Source organism: Lepus europaeus, chromosome 9, assembly GCF_033115175.1.
Source record: "Lepus europaeus isolate LE1 chromosome 9, mLepTim1.pri, whole genome shotgun sequence".
NCBI classification, from domain to species: domain Eukaryota; kingdom Metazoa; phylum Chordata; class Mammalia; order Lagomorpha; family Leporidae; genus Lepus; species Lepus europaeus.
In genome coordinates, this window is record NC_084835.1 from 117,438,673 (window position 1) to 117,457,980 (window position 19,308).

The window sequence follows — 19,308 nt, forward strand, 5'->3', positions numbered from 1 at the left end:
CTCAGAACCCTTTACCCAAACCAGTGCCACAAAGACTTTCTCTAGAAGTTTTCTGCTTGTGCTTTCAACTCTTAGAGTTAGGTTATGATCCTTTCTGTGTTAATCTTACTTCTGGTGTGAGGTAGGGGCTTAACTTTTTGTTGTTAGCTATCCAGTTGTCCAAATTTTATTAAAAATAATTTGCCTAGAGCCTTTCTTGCAAATCCATTGACAGTAAATTTAAGAGTTTATTAAAAGAGTTTTTGAACTCTTTTAATTATGTTATATTGATGCATGTGCCAGTTTCAACGCAGTGTCACACTGTCTTCATTACTGTGGCTTTATAATCACTTTTTAAATTTTTTTTAAATTTTTTAATATTTATTTGTTATTTATTTGAAAGGCAGAGTATAATCACTTTTGAAATCAAGTAGCATAACTTTCTTTTTAAAAATGCATTTCCAGGCCGGCGCTGTGGCTCACTAGGCTAATCCTCCGCCTTGTGGCGCCGGCACACCGGGTTCTAGTCCTGGTCAGGGCACCGGATTCTGTCCCAGTTGCCCCCCTTCCAGGCCAGCTCTCTGCTGTGGCCAGGGAGTGCAGTGGAGGATGGCCCAAGTGCTTGGGCCCTGCACCCCATGGGAGACCAGGATAGGTACCTGGCTCCTGCCATCGGATCAGCGCGGTGCGCCGGCCGCAGTGCGCCAACCGCGGCGGCCATTGGAGGGTGAACCAACGGCAAAGGAAGACCTTTCTCTCTGTCTCTCTCTCTCACTGTCCACTCTGCCTGTCAAAAAACAAACAAACAAAAAAATAAAATTAAAAAAATGCATTTCCATATCAATTTTAGGGATCATTTATCAATTTATGCAAAAGAACCTATTGAACTTGTGATTTTGTTTTAATTTCTAGATCTTTTTGTTTTGTTTGAAGATTTATTCATTTATTTGAAAGTCAGAGTTAAACAAAGAAAAGGAGACAGAGAGAGAGAAGGAGGTCTTCCATCCGCTGGTTCACTCGCTAACTGGCCTCAATGGCTGGAGCTTCGCTGATCCAGAGCCAGGAGCCAGGAACTTCTTCCGGGTCTTCCATACGGGTACAGGGGCCCAAGGACCTGGGCCACCCTCTGGCTGCTTTGCCAGGCCGTAGCAGAGAGTTGAATTGGAAGTGGAGCAGCTGGGACTTGAACCTGTGCCCATATAGGATGTGCGGCTTTACCTGGTACACCACAGTGCAGGCCCCTCTAGATCAGTTTTGAGAGGATTGCCATATTAGTAACATTTGAATCTTTGAATCTTCCAGTCCATGAACATGGAATCTGTAATTATTTAACATCCTACTTTCTGTATCTTAACTGTTGCTAAGAAGTTTTGTAGACTTGTAAGTTTTTGTGTGTGATTTCCTTCAATTGCTGTGTTTACAAGATTCTATCAGCTGTGAATAGTTTTATTTTTTCTTTTCCAATTTGGATGCACTTTTCCTTGTTGCACTGACTCAACCATTCATCACAGTGTTGAGTAGACATGGTAAGAGCAGACATCTTTTCTTGTTCTCAGCCCTAGAGATGGAGCACTTAGTCTCACACCATTAATAAGTATGATGTTTGCTGAAGATTTTTTGTCATTGTTCTTTATCAGATTAGGGAAGTTCCCTTAGGAACTTCCATTAGGGTGTTGTCTTTGGTCTTATGCTTTTCTGCAACTATCAAGATGACCGTGTACTTTTTTTTCCTACTTGTAGTGTATTGGTTACGAATGACTTGCTGATTTTTTTTTTTTTTTAAGAGTTATTTGTTTGAAAGACTGAGTTACAGAGAGAGAGAGAGAGGCAGAGGCAGAGGCAGAGGCAGAAAGACTTCCATCTGCTTTTTCACTCCCCAAATGGCTGCAACAGCCAGAGCTGGGTCTGTCCAAAGTCAGGAGCCAGAAGCTTCATCCAGGTCTCCCACGTGGGTGCAGGGGCCCAAGGACTTGGGCCAGCTTCCACTGCTTTCCCGGGTGCATTAAGCAGGGAGCTGGATTGGAAGTAGAGTAGCTGGGACCCAAACTGGCACCCATATGGAATATTGACGTTGCAGGCCATGGCTTTATCTGCTGCGTCACAGTCACAGTGCTAACCCCTGCTGATTTCTTTCCCTTTTTATTTTTTTTTTAAAGATTTTATTTATTTTTACTTATTTGAGAGGTAGAGTTACAGACAATGAGAGGGAGAGACAGAGAGAAAGGTTCTCCTTCCGTTGGTTCACTCTCCAGATGGCCGCAATGGCCGGAGCTGCGCCGATCCAAAGCCAGGAGCCAAGAGCTTCTTCCAGGTCTCCCATGTGGGTGCAGGGGCCCAAGGGCTTGGGCCATCTTCTGCTGCTTTCCTAGGCCATAACAGAGAGCTGGATTGGACGAGGAGCAGCCAGGACTAGAACCAGCGCCCATATGGGATGCCGGCGCTGCAGGTGGAGAGTTAACCTACTGCACCACATCGCTGGCCCGGCCCCTGCTGTTTTCTTAAGGTTGAAAACCTAGGTTATTGATTTGAAGCCTTTTCTGATGTAGGTACATTTTAAAGTTACACATTTTCTTCTAAGTACTACTTTTTTTAAAGATTTATTTATTTGAAAGGCAGTGTTACAGAGAGGCAGAGGCAGAGAGAGAGAGGTCTTCATCCGCTAGTTCATTCCCCAAATGGTGGCAACGGCTGGAGCTGGACTGATCCGAAGCTAGGAGCTTCTTCTGGGTCTCCCATGTGGGTTCAGGGTCCCAAGATTTGGGGCATCTGATTTCCCAGGCCATAGCAGAGAGTTTGATCGGGTAGAGCAGGAGGGACTCAAACCTGTACCCATATGGGATTGCCAGCACTGCCGGTGGTGGCTTTACCCACTGTGCCACAGCACCAGCCCCCCAAGTACTACTTTTAACTGCATCCCGTAAGTTGATACATGTTTTATTTTTATTCTATTCAAAATACATTTTTTTAACTTCTCCTGTGATTGTTATTCATTAGCTCATGGGTTATTTAGAAGTTTTTGTTTAATTTTCAAATATTTGGTGTTTTTTTCAGGTTTGCTTTTATGGGTAATTTGGCTCCCTTGTGGTCAGAGAACATACTTTATTAAAGTCTGTTTGAGTTTATCAAGTTTTATTGTGGTCTATACTAAAGAATGAAACTTTGGGTCAACTTTGTTGAAAATGTTTAAGTCTTACATAGCCTTCTTACTTCCTTCCAGCTTGTTCAGTCAATTACAGGTTGAGTATCCCTTATCAAATTTTTGGAACTGAAAATTTTTTGGGTTTTAGATTTTCAAGAAACTTTTTTGCTATTTGAGTATATATGAGATAACTTGGAATGGGACCCACGTCTAAACATGAAATGCATTTGTTTCATATACACGTCGTACATGTAGCCCAAGATAATTGCTGTGTCCCCTTGGATCCATTGTGATTAGGAACTTGGTTCCCAGGGTAGTAGTATTGGGAGATGTTAGAATATATAAGGGATGGGGCCTGGCGGAAGGTCCCAGGGATACTGGACATGCCCTTGAAAGGGATTGTGGGATCCCAGTTGTCTCCTGCTCATAGTTTGACATGTGATCACTTCTGCCTCTGCTGTCATCTATCATTTATGACATTCTCAGTGGAACTGAACTGGTATAGGCACCATGCCCTGAGAGCTAAATACACTTCTTACCTTTATAAAGCCAAGTGTGAGATACTTCATTGTAGTGATGAAAAGCTAACAAGTACTATAATTTTACATAATATTTTTAAAGTGCCTACTTTTGACTGCAGCCCATCACATGAGGTCAGGTGTGGAATTTTTCACTTAGAGATTACGTTGGATCTCAGATTTCAGGATTAAGGATGCTCAACCTGCTTTTGAAATCTTTTGAGTATTATTGTTGAGTTGTCAGTTTCTCTTTTCAATTCTGTCAGCTTTGCTTTATGTATTTTGGGGTTTTGTTAGTAAGTGCATCGACATTTATACTTCATGATGTATTGATTATCTTTTCACTTTGAAGTCTATGCTTCTACCTCTAGTAATGCTTCTTGCTTAAAGTATATTTTGTTTTGATATTAAAGTGGCTATCCTAGTTGTCATGATTACTGTTTACATGGTGTACTCTTTTCTGCCCTATTCAAGTGATTTGTATCTTACCGTATTAGGGGAGTCTTTTGTAGACAGCACCATCCTGTTAGGTGTTGCGTGCCATATGGCTTCTTACTCAACAACACAACTTGGGAGCAGGCATCGAGCCTAGTGATTAAGACACTGCACCCCACTTGGTAGTACCTGAGTTTGATTCTTGGTTCTGGCTCCTGGCTCCAGCCTCCTGTTAATTCAGATGCTAGGAGGCACTAGTAATGGCTCAAGTAATTGGGTTCTTGTCACCCATAGAAGAGACCTGGATTGTATTTCCAGCTCCTAGCTTTGACTCCAGGCTTCACAGCCTTTTGTGGAGTAAATCAGTGGTTGAGAACTCTTTCTCTCCCTATCCTCCTACCTCTCTCCGCCTCTCAAATGAATAGATAACATTTAAAACCACTTTTAGTTCATGAGCCGTGCAAAAAGGATGATGGTCTGGATTTTGCCTGTAGTGTATAGCTAGCTGGCTAACTCCCAGAGTAAAATTCACACTTACATTCACACTTAATGTAACTGTTGTTATATTGCATTTTCATATATCACTTTGCTATTTGTGTTTTTAGTTTTTTCATTTTTATTTGTTTCTGTGTTGCATTCTTTTGTGTTAAATGTATGCATATATTTAGTTGTACCAATTTAATTTCTGTTGACTTAAAAAACAATAACTTGATAATTTTAAAGCCATTTTAAAATAAGATTTATTTACTTATTTGAAACGCAGAGTGATAGTGAGGAAAACAAGGATAGGGATCCTCCATTACGTGGTTCACTCCCCAAATGGCCACAACAGCTTGGTGTGGGCCGGTCTGAAGCCAAGAGACAGGAACTCTGTCCGGGTCTCCCACATGAGTGGCAGGGTTCCCAGAACTTGGGCCATCCTATACTGTCTTCCCAGGTGCATTACGAAGCTGGATCAGAAGCTGAGCAGCCAGGACTTGAGTTGGCATTCCAATATAGGATGATACAAGTGGTAGCTTTCCTGTGCCACAGTGCTGGCTGCCTGAGTTACCTTCATGATCACTCTGTGGATAAGTATTTATTTATCACAGTGTAGTTGAAAATAGCAAATCTGGTAAAATAGAGACTTAGCTTCTAATGTGTCTTTATTTCCTCTCGTTCTCTTGTGCAGTTACTCACTTACATCGTATCTATATGTGTTACATATTATAACCTCAACAGCAGTGTTACACACACACACACACACACACAATCTCAAATCCTCTGAAGAAGAGAAGGAATGTGAAAAAATTTGTGGTTTTTAAAATAGCTTTTTATGTTAACCTAAATATTTTTCATTTCCAGTCACTATCAGGTATTCCTTTTTTTGAATTAGAGGAGCTTCTTTGTGGTATTTTTTGCAAGATAGGTCTGCTAGCAACATGGCTAGCAGTGTTTTCTTATGTGGGAATGGCTTTATTTCCTGTCTATTTTTGAGCATTGTTTTGCATATGAAATTCCTGGTTAACACTTGCTTTCAGCACTTTGACTCTCAGTGTTGCTTGCATTCTTCATTTCCCATGTTTGTGATGTGTCCTTTCTTTCTTGCTCCCAGTCACGTCAGCCCCCTGGGCAAGACCACCACAGACTGCATTCAGTGAAGTTCAATAGTCTCCATGAAAAAGTGTCTTCTCTGGTAAGCTGTTCATCTCCAAAGTGCTGAAATGGTTGCTTTTTACAGCTTAGGGGCTGGCATTGTGGCATAGTGGGTAAAGCTGCTGTCTGCCACACCTGCTTCCCATATGGGCATTGGTTTGTATCCCAGCCGCTCCATTTCTGGTCCAGTTCCCTGCAAATGACCTGGGAAAAGCAGCGGAAGATAGCCCAGGTGTTTGGGCCCCTGCCACTCATTTGGGAGACCTGGAAGAAGCTGCTGGATCCTGGCTTCGGCCCAGCCCAGCTGGGGAATTAACCAGTATGGAAGATTCTCTCTCTCTCTCTCTCTCTCTCTCTGTGTGTGTGTGTGTGTGTGTCTGTAAATCTTTGAAATAAATAAGTTAAAAAACACAACAGTGTAATCCAGGCTTCTAGTTGCTTTTGGGAAAGGAATTCTCAACCTCATTGCATCTTGCTAGAGGTGAATTCCCTGGTTTTCTCTACATTTTCAAATAAAGAAACTGAGGCAGAGATACCCAAGGTCCTTGTAAAATAGAGTCAGGGCAGCTCCAGGGGGAGCTGTCAATCACTGGGCTACATCTTGGTGTTATGTGAGACAAGGTGGTTGTTTCTGAATCATTTACCAAGGATTCCGCACTTATATCTGTTGTTTAGCAACTTCTTTTGTGGCTTTTGGCAAATTGTTAAACTGGCTAAGGTTTACTTTGCTCTTTTGTAAAATGGAGATAAAGATTTTAGCTTCAGAGTCCTTGTGAGAGTCAAGAAGATAAATCTACATTTTCTAGTGCAAAATGCCCCCCCTCCCCCATGGTTGCAGTAAAGCAGTAACAGTAGTTGTAGCAAACTCCCTGGTCTGAGTTGGGTATCTTTCTAGGCAATGGTAGTATCCTAAATATGTTTCTTTCTCAGAACTTTTAAGTCTGCTATTAATGTTTGCTAATAGTCTAAGATCCTTGAGGGCAGTATCTTTCATCCAGGAAGTACAGTGTTTTGTCGGTGTCAAGGTAAAGATGTGACCTGGAGTGATGAAATAAGGGAGGCGCGGAAGTGGGCATAAGTCAGAGACTTCTATAGAAGTTACAGTGGTGAGAGGTATTAGGTGTCAGGGAGTTGGCCGGAGTGGTTTGTTCTTGGTGGCCACAGGGAACCAAGCCACTGGAAGAGTCTGAGCTGTGGTGAAAGAGGGAAGCAGAAGTTCGAAGCTGGGGGGAATTAGAGTGCTTCACATCAGGAGAGAGCCGGGAGGAACGAGGAGCAGCTTGGACTGAGGAAGCTGTGGGCACCAGAGCCTGGCTTTTCATGACAGCGGCGGCTGAAGCATGCAGACATGATCTTTCACCTGGTCTACCTTATTTTCTTTTGTAAGTACAGTGGGAGTTGATTGTTGTGTAGTAATGTGCAACCTGCTCAGTGGCCACAGAAAGTAATACAGTTAAGAAGTCAGCTGGCTTCCTGATCTTTCTTCCTATTATTAGTGTTTTGATCACTGTCATTTGTGTATCCTTTGATACAATTACTGTGCATATTTAGGCATATAAATATATTTATACTCAAATAGGACCATGTTCACATTTTGTTTTATTGCTTGCTTTTTTTCTTCAGTAATATTATTTTGGGCATTTTTTTTTTTTTTAGTATATATTTATTTTTATCTACTTGAAAGGCAGAACAGCACAGAGAGAGAGAGACAGACAAAATAAATAGTGATAACCAATTTTCTATCTGCTGGTTCACTCCCCAAATGTCTAAAAACAGTGGGGACTGATCCAAGCAGAAGCCAGGAACCCAGGTCTCAGTGTTGGTGGCAGAAGACCAAACATTTGAGCTGTCTTCTGCTGCCTCCCAGAATGCCTTAGCAGGAAACTGTGTCTGAAGCACAGAAGCTGGGACTCACACCAGCACTGCAGTACGGGGTGCAGGCATCCCGAGTGGTGACTTAATTCACTGTACCAAAATGTTCTCTCTCTGCATTTTTTTTGTTATCTGTATAATATTCCACTGTAGTGAATATAATTTATTAAACTAGTCCACCAACTTTTTTATGTGTATTGTTGTCTGACATTTAGGATAATTCTACATTTTTGCTAAAATTAATTATGCAGTAAAAGTCTTCTGTAGTGATTAAGTGGGTTCTCAAATCAGTGGTGTGATTTTAGGCATGCACCTTAATCTGTCTGTGCCTTAGCTTCCCCATCTATACAATGGGATTATTACAACTACTATCAGTACAGACACCTAAACAGCCTGAAATGGGCTAGGTATTTTTTTTTTTTTTTGAAGATTTATTTATTTATTTGAAAGCAGAGAAAGAGAGAAGGAGAGAGATTTTCCATCTGCTGGTTCACTCCCAAGTTGGTTGCAATGGCTGGAGCTGTGCCGATCTGAAGCCGGGAGCCAGGAGCTGCTTCTGGGTCTCCCACATGGGTGCAGGGGCCCAAGGACTTGGGCCGTCTTCTGCTTTTCCAGGCCATCGCAGAGAGCTGGATTGGAAGTGGAGCAGCCGAGCACCTGGGATTCGAACTGGCACCCGTATGGGATGCCGGCACTGCAGGCAGCAGCTTACCTGCTGCGCCACAGTGCTGGTCCCTAAGGGTTGTTTTAAGGATGTCCCATATATTAACATATTTAAACCTTAACACCCACAAGAGTGATGGGTGCTATTGCTTCTAGAATCACACAGCTATTAAATAAAGCAGAGATAGACATGAATTCATGTGGTCTGGATCTACAGTGTCACGCTGGTTTTTGTGTAATACCAAATTTATAGGATTATAAAGATAAATGAGACGTGATATATTCACAAGGCTGAAACTAAACCCTAACATATGTAGTCTATATTTTCTTTTTCTTTTTTTTAACATTTATTTATTTATTTTTATTTGAAAGGCAGAGTTACAGAGAGAGGAAGAGGGACAAGAGATATCTTCTATTTGCTGATTCACTCCCCCAAATGACCACAATGGCTGGGGCTGGGCCTGTCTGAAGCCAGGAGCCCAAAGCTACTTCTTGGTCTCCCACATGGATGCAGGGGCCCAAGGACTTGGGCCATCTTCCACCCATAGCAGAGAGCTGGATCCAAAGCGGGCAGCCAGGACTCAAACCAGGGCCCATATGGGATGTTGACACTGCAGACAGAGGCTTAACCTTCTATGCCACATAGCTGGCTTCCATATTTTCCAACGTTAGGTAAATGATCAAGTAATGTTAGCTTTTTTTTTTTTAAATTAATGCTATAGAAAATAGTTTTCCATATGTCTTTGTTTTTGGCATGAGTATATATTCAAAAAGCAATTTTATAATAATGTAATTACTTGTATAAAGCATCTGGCAGTTTAGAATTTTGATCAATATTTTCAAATAATTCTTTTCAGTGTTGTACCACTTTATACTTCAGTGTTGATCATGAGTATCCACGTTGGGATACCCTTTGCAGTGTTAGGTAATACTAATTTAACTTTCTCAAGCTCGTAAGTGAAGATGTTGTATTGTTTTGAATTTCCTTTTTAGTGAATTTTTGAACTTGAGATATAATTTACATACAGTTGAAATTGCTGTTGTTAGTGTACAGGTCTTTGAGTGTTGACACATGTGTTCAGTCATGAACGCACCATGACAAGATATGGAGCGGTTCCTATCACCCCAAAATTCCTTGAATTTCTATGTGATGAACAAATTGAGAATATTTTTGGTTGTGATTGCCCACTTTGAATTTGTTTTTTCCTTTTTGTGTTTGCTTCATTTCATTCTTTCTTGCTTTTCTTCCAACTTCTGTCATTCTTTTTGTGTGAGTGGTTTGTTTGTATTTTCTTTCCATTTGATTATAGGACTATTTGCCTTTCTCCTACTGATTCCTATTTTTTAAAGATTCATTTATTTTTAAAGAGTTATGGAGAGGGAGGGAGGGAGAGTGAGAGAGAGAGAGAGAGATCAATCTTACATCCACTGGCTCACTCCCCTGATGACTGCAGTGGTTGGGGCTAGGCCGGAGCCAGGAGCTTCATCCGGACCTCGCACAGGTGGCAGGGGACCAAACACCTAGACCATCCTCTGCTGCTTTTCTCAGGCCATCAGCAGGGAGCTGGATCGAAAGTGGAGTAGCTGGTATGTGAACCTTAGTCCATGTGGGATGCTGTTGTTGCAGTCAGTGACTTTACCCACTACTCCACAAAGCCAACCCCTCTCCTGCTGATTGCTAACAGCACAGTCTACGTTGCAGAAATTAATCCTGTCATGTATATTTGCTGTTTTTAAAACAAGATTTATTTATTTGTTTGAAAGGCAGAGTTACAGAGTGAGAGAAGGGCAGAGATGGAGAGATCTTCCATCTGCTGGTTCGCTCCCCAAATGGCTGCAATGGTTGGAGTTGGGCTGATTTGAAGCCAGGAGCTAGGAGCTTCTTCTAGGACTCCCACTTGGTACAGGGGCTTTACCTGCTATGCCACAGCACTGGCCCCGTGATGTGTTTTAATATCTTGTTTAGTTTATTATTTAATCTTGGAGAATTTTTCTGACCCATTGTTTATATAACAAAGGTAACTTCATTATCATTTTGCCAAGTTTCTCTTTGAAACATTCATAGGTTCCTGAGATCCTGAGTTTAAGCTTTCATAGGATTGAATTGTTTTATCTAGGAATAAGTTGTATCTTTCTGGATATCAAATCTAATACAATACTCTGAAGAATTTTTCCTATTCATCTTTATTGAATATATTATAAATAGGATCTAGTTTTTTATTGTGTTTCTTACCAGCTTTTAAAATTATAGAATGACTCGTGATTTTTTTTTTTTTTACCTGTGTTACCAGTCTTTTGACTGAGTTCTTGTTTTTTTTCCCACTCCCTAGTAGTTGTTCAGCTGTATCTTTTGATGTTTTCTATTCCAGGATATGCAGTCATGTCATAGTAAATAATGAAATCTTGTCTCTTCTTCTCCAGTATATATAGTTATTTCTTACACTTATTTAATTCACTGAGCTAATGTTTTGAAAATGATGCTATTTAATGATATTGGTAATTGATGTCCTTGTAGCTGGCTTTCAGTATTTCATTATTTGTCTTGGCTCTATTTTGTTATGTGTATCATGGGAAATTCACATGTTCTTGTTTTACAGATGGTTTTTTAGAGGGAAGGTCAGAAATTAATGTTGATTTTTTTTTCACATTTTTGTAGCTATGATCATATGATTTTACTCCTTTGATCTATTCCTCCTTTGTTAGTTCTATTAACAGATTTCCAAATACAGAACCATGTTAGCAATTCAGGGATATAGGTTACCTCATTGAATTATTTCCCCTACCACTCCCAGTGTTTACTGTTGAGATTTGTATTTCAGAGTTCCTAAACCCTTTTTTTTTTTTTTTCTGATGTTCTGTCTTTGCCAAATTTTTCTTTTAACTTCATAAATAAATTTTGGATTTTTTTCTCTTTGTTCTGAAGTTGAGTAGCAAGGTTTTTTTTCTTTTGTTTGTTTCTTTGTTTTTTTTTTTTTTTTTATTTTGAGAGGCAGACAGATTCTATCTACGGGTTCACTCCCCAAATGCCCTCAACACCTGGGGCTGAGCTGAAACAGGCGCAAAGAGCTGGGAATGCAGTGCAGGTGTCCTAGGTGGGTGATAGGGAACTGTTTACTTGAACCATTACTTGCTGCCTCCTGGGGTGCACGTAAGTAGGAAGCTGAAGTCAGGAGCTGGAGCCCGGAATGGAACCCATGTACCCATGTGTGTCAGTCACTAGGTTAAACACCCATGTGAATATTGGGCTTAGTCTTTAATGATCTGTCAGTTTTCCTCCCCAGGAGAAGAGGGCCATGGTAGCTATTTGGTAACTTTTAGTTTCTTTGACAATTACTAGTCTCTCTTGGATTTTTACCTCCTCTGATGCAAATTTTAGTGTATATATATATATATATATATATGTATATATATGCTTTTTTACTATAGAATTATCCATTTCTTCTGAGTTTTGCATGAATTTTCATAGTTTTCCAAGTACTCACATATTTTTGTTTTATGAATCTGTGTAGCACTCTGCATCTCTAGTTTTATATAAATACATGGTCCTTTTTTCTTATGTTTTCTAGTTGAATTTTCTGTTGTTAGAGAATCAACTCTTACAGCATTATTATTACTACATTTCATTTTCTAACTCATTAATATGTGCTGTTTATTTTTCTCCTGAATTTTCTTTTTCTTTAATTTTGATTATAGCTATTGACTTCTCGAATTGGTTTCTTTTAGTTCCTTGCTCTTTAGTTTTGAGTTTAGATTTTCCTGTGAGCCCAGTTACAGGGTTTTGTGAACTTGCATAGATTTTGATGTGTTATGTTTTCATTATGCTTGTTTTAAAGTAGTATACTCTTTGCCTTGAGACTTTCTCTTTCACTCAGTTAGGTATCTAACGCTGTGTTGGACATTTTAGTTAATTCTTACCCTTTTTTGTTGTTGTTTTTCCTATTTAGTGTGTGTGGCTAATGAGGGAAGTCATTCTGATGTCCAGATTTTCATTGTAGTGGCTATGATATGCATGTGGCTTTTGTTTTGGAAGCATGGGCCTCAGGGCCAGTGTTTGGAGATGATGGGGACCCCTCAGGGATGCTTAGTAGAAAATGATTATCTTTGTGGGCGCTGTACTTGGGAGGAACCAGTGTAGTTTGAATGGGAACAGTTTAATTATTGTGAGAAGGTTGATATAAGAAGAGTGGGCCTGGCTGCTCATATCCTGGCTTCCTGTCTGCTGATGTGATCTGGGCCTCTCCTACAAGCTTCCACTGTGGTACCATGGTGTGACACAGCCAGCACCATGTTGTCTGGAGGTCTCAGCCTCCAAAGCTCAACCAGACCAGCCTCTTTTCTTTATAAAGTATCTTTACAAAGTCTCCCAGGTATTTCATTACAAGAAGCAAACTAACATATTGTCACGTTTAGTCATTAGTCTGTTAAGTTCTTAAAAAGGAGATATGTTCCCAGTTTTCTGGGTATAGAATCCATATGTCTCATGTATGAGTTATGTAACTTAAACCTGCTTTATTTTTCACTTTTCTTAAGTTGAAAGAGACATTTTATTGCTATTCCATTTTGTGTGTAAATATTTTTGTGAATTGTTACCTTCATTGTGGATTATACCTTTTTTTTTTTTTAAGATTTATTTATTTATTTGAAAGAATTATACAGAGAGAGGAGAGGCAGAGAGAGAAAGAGAGGTCTTTCATCTGATGGTTCACTCCCCAATTGGCCACAACGGCTGGAGCTGCGCCGATCTGGAGCCAGGAGCTTCCCCTGGGCCTCCGACACAGGTGCAGGGACCCAAGGACTTGGGCCATCTTCTATTGCTTTCCCAGGCCATAGCAGAGAGCTGGATTGGAAGTGGAGCAGCCAGGTATCGAACCAGCAGCCATATGGGATGCCGGCGTTTCAGGCCAAGGCGTTAACCTGCTGCGCCACAGCGCTGGCCCCCATTACGCCTTTTATATAAAGGCAGTGGCACCAACTTTCATCATGTATCCCTTTGTATTTTGTTTGATAGTTTTCTCTGAGTATAATACCATCTCCTATTATACTCTAGTTTTCTTATTGCTAGCATATAGCTTTTCCTATTTTCTGTTGTGATCTTCAAAATTATTCAGGATTGATAATTGTGTATTAGTGGAAAGACTTCATTAGCTAGGGAGTCATGTAGTTTAAGTATTTAATATTAAACCAAAACAAGTAAATAATATACCTTAATTCCTAAATGAAGGACTAATGTATTTTCCTTATTCATTGAGCTGTTATTAGCCTTATATAATGCATTGTTTCGGATTTTTAGTTTAGCACTTTTTAAAAGTAAAATTAAAAAATAATCACATTTGCAAAGCAGTCTTTCTACAAAGGCCTCATTTTTAAAAAATAATGTTTTACCGTAGAGTTAGAAACATGCCAGGGGATTCCAATCCAATCCTATCAAGGTGGCATGCACCAATACCATCTCACTAGTCCAAGTATCATTTTCACTTCATAATTGATTATAATGATAGGAGTAAGAGTCAAAGGGATCACATAAACAAGACTAGTGTCTCTAATACTAACTGATAGAATAAAAAAGGAGAGAACAATCCAACATGGGAAGCGGGATACACAGCAGACCCATAGAATGGTAGATGGCTTAAACAGCACTCTGGCCTCAGAATCAGCCCTTAAGTCATTCAGAACTGGCTAAAAAGCCCATGAGAGTATTTCAGGCATGGAAAGACAAGACACTCTGGCAAACAAACAAACAAACAAACAAACCAACCCTAAATGAAAGATCTCTGCGAGTGAGATCCTAGTAGAAAGAACGGGCCATCAAAGAAGGAGGTACCTTTTTCTGAAGGGAGGAGAGAACTTCCACTTTGACTATGGCCTTGTCTAAGTAAGATTGGAGTCAGTGAACGCAAAAGGCTTCCATAGCCTTGGCAACTCATGACAAGAGCCTAGGGGGATTACTGACACCATAAACAAGAGTGTCTATTGTTAAATCAACAACAGGAGTCACTGTGCACTTATTCCTCATGTAAGATCTCTGTCCTTAATGTGTTGTACTTGTAAATTAACGATATAACTAGTACTCAAACAGTACTTTATACTTTGTTTCTGTGTGGGTGCAAACTGTTGAAATCTTTACTTAATATATGCTAAATTGATCTTCTGTATATAAAGATAACTGAAAATGAATTTTTTTTTTTTTTTGACAGGCAGAGTGGACAGTGAGAGAGAGACAGAAAGGTCTTCCTTGGTTGGCCGTTGGTTCACTCTCCAATGGCCGCCACGGCTGGTGCGCTGCGGCCGGCACACCACGCTGATCTGATGGCAGGGGCCAGGTATTTATCCTGGTCTCCCATGGGGTACAGGGCCCAAGCACTTGGACCATCCTCTACTGCACTCCTGGGCCACAGCAGAGAGCTGGCCTGGAAGAGGGGCAACCGGAACAGAATCCAATGCCCCGACCAGGACTAGAACCCGGTGTGCCGTCGCCGCAAGGCAGAGGATTAGCCTGTTGAGCCATGGTGCCAGCCCTCTGAAAATGAATCTTGATGTGAATGGAATGGGAGAGGAGAAGGTTGCAGGTGGGAGGGAAGTTATGGGGGGGTGGGGGCACTGTAATCCAAAAGCTGTACTTTGGAAGTTTATATTTATTAAATAAAAGTTTAAAATATATAATGTTTTCTTTGGTGGGTGTTGTGGCACAATGGTTAGACACCCACATCTTATATCGGAGTGTCTACTCCAAGTCCCAGCTCTACTTTGATGTAACTTCCTGCTAATGTACACCCCAGGAAGCAGCAAATGATGGCTTAAATATATGGGTCCCTGCCACCCACATGGGAGGCCTGTATGGAGTTCTAGACACCTGATTTGCTCCTGACCGAGCCCTACTGTTAGAAGCATTTGGGAAGTAAACCAGCAAATGGAAGATTTCATTCTCTATGCTCTGCCTTTCAAATAATTTTTTTAAAAGATTTATTTTACTTATTTGAAAGAGTTACAGAGAGAGGTAGAGACAGAGAGAAAGGTCTTCCATCTGCTGGTTCACTCCCCAGATGACCGCAATGGCTGGAGCTGTGCCGATCTGAAGCTAGGAGCCAGGAGCTTCTTCTAGGTCTCCCCTGAGGGTGCAGGGACCCAAGGGCTTGGGCCATCTTCTACTGCTTTCCCAGGCCATAGCAGAGAGCTGGATCGGAAGTGGAACAGCTAGGACTAGAACCAGCACCCGTATGGGATGCCAGCGCTTCAGGCCACAGCTTTAACCCGCTGTACCGCAGCGCCGGCTCCTAAAATAAATTTTATAAATTTATTTAAAAACATGTAAAGAAAATATTTTGCTGCCTTTTTAAAAAGATTTATTTATTTGAAAAGCAGAGTTACAGAGGGGCAGCGGCAAAGAGAGAGAGATCGATTTTCTATCCATTGATTCACTCCCTAGATGGCCTCATTGGCCAGAGCAGGGCTGATCCGAAGCCAGGATCTAGGAGCTGCTTTAGTCTTCCATGTGGGTGCAAGGGCCCAAGGACTTGGACCATCTTCCACTGCCTCCCCAGGTGCATCAGCAGGGAGCTGGATCAGAAGTGGAGCATATATGGGATGCTGCCATTGCAGGCAGTGGCTTTACCTGCTTTGCCATAGCACTGGCCCCTAAAAATGATTTTAAATGATAAAAACTGAAAAATGTTTACTTGACTTTTTAGAATAATTTTACTCATACCTAATTTGACAGAAAATTTTTCTAGCTGTTTTCACTTATTTAGTGTTTAAAAGTCAGTGGGGCTGGCATTGTGGCACAGTGGGGAAAGCTGCTGCCTATGGTGCTGGCATGCCATATGGGTGCCATATGTGTCTTGGCTGCTCCACTTCCAATCCAGCTCCTTGCTAATGGCCTAGGAAAAGCAGCAGAAGATGGCCCAAATACTTAGGCCCTTGCAACCCACATGGGAGACCATGAAAACGTTCCTGGCTCCTGGCTTCAGCCTGGCCCATTGCAGCCATCTGTTGAGTAAACCAGCAAGTGGAAGATCTCTCTCTCTCCTTCCCTCTCTGTAGCTTTTACTTTTAAATAAATAATTTTTTTTCTTTTTTATTTTATTTTATTTTTTTTATTTTTGACAGGCAGAGTGGACAGTGAGAGAGAGAGAGACAGAGAGAAAGGTCTTCCTTTTGCCATTGGTTCACCCTCCAATGGCCGCCGCAGTAGCGCGCTGTGGCCGGCGCACCGCGCTGATCCGATGGCAGGAGCCAGGTGCTTCTCCTGGTCTCCCATGGGGTGCAGGGCCGAAGCACTTGGGCCATCCTCCACTGCACTCCCTGGCCACAGCAGAGAGCTGGCCTGGAAGAGGGGCAACCGGGACAGGTTCGGTGCCCCGACCGGGACTAGAACCCGGTGTGCCGGCGCCGCAAGGCGGAGGATTAGCCTAGTGAGCCACGGCGCCGGCCAAATAAATAATTTTTTTTAAAAAGGCAATTCTTCTTTTGTAGCAATAATTTTTTAACTTTTATTTAATAAATATAAATTTCCAAAGCTTATGGATTACAATGGCTTCCTCCCCATAAATTCCCTCCCACCCGCACCCCTCCCCTCTCCTGTTCCCTCTCCCCTTCCATTCACATCAAGATTCATTTTCAATTATCTTTATATACAGAAGATCAATTTAGCATATATTAAGTAAAGATTTCATCAGTTTGCACCCACACAGAAACACAAAGTGTAAAGTACTGTTTGAGTACTAGTTATAACATTAATTCACAATGTACAACACATTAAGGACAGAGATCCTACATGAAGAGTAAGTGCACATTGACTCCTGTTGTTGTCTTAACAATTTGACACTCTTGTTTATGGCATCAGTAATCTCCCTAGGCTCTAGTCATGAGTTGCCAAGGCTATGGAAGCCTTTTGCGTTCACTGACTCCGATCTTACTTAGACAAGGCCATGGTCAAAGTGGAAGTTCTCTCCTCCCTTCAGAAAAAGGTACCGCCTTCTTTGATGGCCCGTTCTTTCTACTAGGATCTCGGATCTCACTCGCAGAGATCTTTCATTTAGGGTTGTTTTTTTTTTTTTTTGGCCAGAGTGTCTTGTCTTTCCATGCCTGAAATACTCTCATGGGCTTTTTAGCCAGTTCTGAATGACTTAAGGGCTGATTCTGAGGCCAGAGTGCTGTTTAAGACATCTGCCATTCTATGAGTCTTGTAGCAGTAATTTTTAAAAAAAGTTTTTTATTTGTTTATTTGAAAGAGTTACAGAGGGCCAACGCCACGGCTCACTAGGCTAATCTTCCACCTGCGGCGCTAGTGGCCATTTGGGGGGTGAACCAATGGAAGGAAGACCTTTCTCTCTGTCTCGCTCTCTCACTGTCTAACTCTGCCTGTGAAAAACAAAAACAAAACAAAACAAAACAAAAGTTACTGAGAGGCAGAGAGAGAGATCTTCCATCGGCTTGTTCACTCTCCAGTTGGCTGCAGTGGCCGAAGCTGCACCAATCCAAAGCCAGGAGCTTCTTCCTGTCTCTCACGTGGATGCAGAGGCCCAAGGACCTGGGCCATCTTCTGCTACTTTCCCAGGCCATAGCAGAGAGCTGGATTAGAAGTGGAGCAGCCAGGACTTGAACCAGTGCCCATATGGGATGCTGGCACTCCAGGCAGTGGCTTTACCCACTACACCACAGCACCGGCTCCTGTAGCACTAATTTTTAAAATGCATACTTTTTATTTATATGGTTAAATCATGTAATTAATTTAAATTCAAAGTTTGAATCTAAGCATTAGCCATGCCCAAGAAATACTTTAGGTACCAGCGGTATAACAGTAGCTGATACTGCCAGAGTTCCTGATCTAAGTGGAATACAATACAGTTAAGCTGGAATAAGATAACCACAGTCATGGGGAAGAAATGGAAAGTTGATCAGTGGAAAGTTTACCATGTTTTGAAGTTTTCTGAGACGTTATTCTAGTATGTGATTTTTATATAACATGGAATTTTCTTTTCTTTTTTTTTTGGGGGGGGGGTATTTATTTATTTATTTGAAGGCAGAGAGGGAGAGAGGTCTTCCATCTGCTGGTTTATTCCCCAAATGGCTGCAATGGCTGGAGCTGGGCCCATCTGAAGCCAGGAGCCTGGAGCTTCTTCCAGGTCTCCCATGTGAGTGCAGGGGCCCAAGGACTTGGGCCATCCTCTGCTGCTTTCTCAGGCTATAACAGAGAGCTGGATCAGAAGAGGAGTTCAGCCACGACTAGAACCGGCGCCCGTATGGGAAGGTGGCACTGCAGGTGACAGCTTTACCCGCTAAGCCACTGTGCAGGCCCCCATGATGGGGTTTCCTAAGCTACATCTGAAGATCTTTTTCTTCTAATAGCTGAATTTAACCTATTCATATTCATTGGTACACTAGACTGAGTCTCTTGGAACCTGTATTCCAGCATATTCCAGTTATATTTGCTGTTGCCATCAGTTTCCTTTTTATTATTTAGCATGTTTTTCTTCCTCCTTTTACTACTCCCTTTCTAGATAGACTTTAGTATTTGTTCTTTGTTTTTCTTTGTTTTTTAACCAAGGAAATGGCAAATAGTGTACTCACAGATTGAGAAACAATGGGGCAGAATCTAAGAAACTGAAATGGAATAATAGCACAAACTAGTAAATGCTTAGTGTTAATGCACCCTTTGGTGCAGAGATGTTTACAGTAATATTAACTGGTCATCTTGCTAACTTTCTGTGGGATGCTTTGTTTTACATTAAAAGCCTTTTTCTTGTTATTTTATACTTTTTGTTTTGCATTTTTAAAAAAATTCCTTTTTGTGTTTTTAAGATTTATTTATTTATTTGAAAGTCAGAGTTACACAGAGAGAGGAAGAGACAGAGAGAGAGAGAGAGCCATTCACTGGTTCACTCCCCAAATGGCTGCAATAGCTGAGGCTAGGCCAGGCCAAAGCCAGGAGTCGAGAGCTTCTTCCTCCTATGTGGGTGTGAAGCCCAAGCCTTTGGGCCGTCTTCAGCTGTTTTCCCAAGCACATTAGCAGGGGGAACTGAAGTGGAGAAGCTGAGTCTCAAACCGGCACCCATATGGGATGCCAGCATC

At 41.5% G+C, this 19,308-nt stretch overlaps 1 protein-coding gene across 2 annotated transcripts in view; it reads left to right on the forward strand.

The window, feature by feature from the left end:
• The window catches only part of SOCS6 (suppressor of cytokine signaling 6), a 46,695-nt gene that overhangs the window by 17,397 nt on the left and 9,990 nt on the right, over nt 1-19,308 (forward strand). Inside the window, exon 2 of one of the 2 annotated variants that reach the window (XM_062201796.1) lies at nt 5,666-5,746. The exons of the other annotated variant lie outside the window; for it this stretch is intronic. The gene's annotated coding sequence lies outside the window, so the exon portion shown is untranslated. The remainder of the gene's footprint in view (nt 1-5,665; nt 5,747-19,308) is intronic. 2 annotated transcript variants of the gene reach the window in all.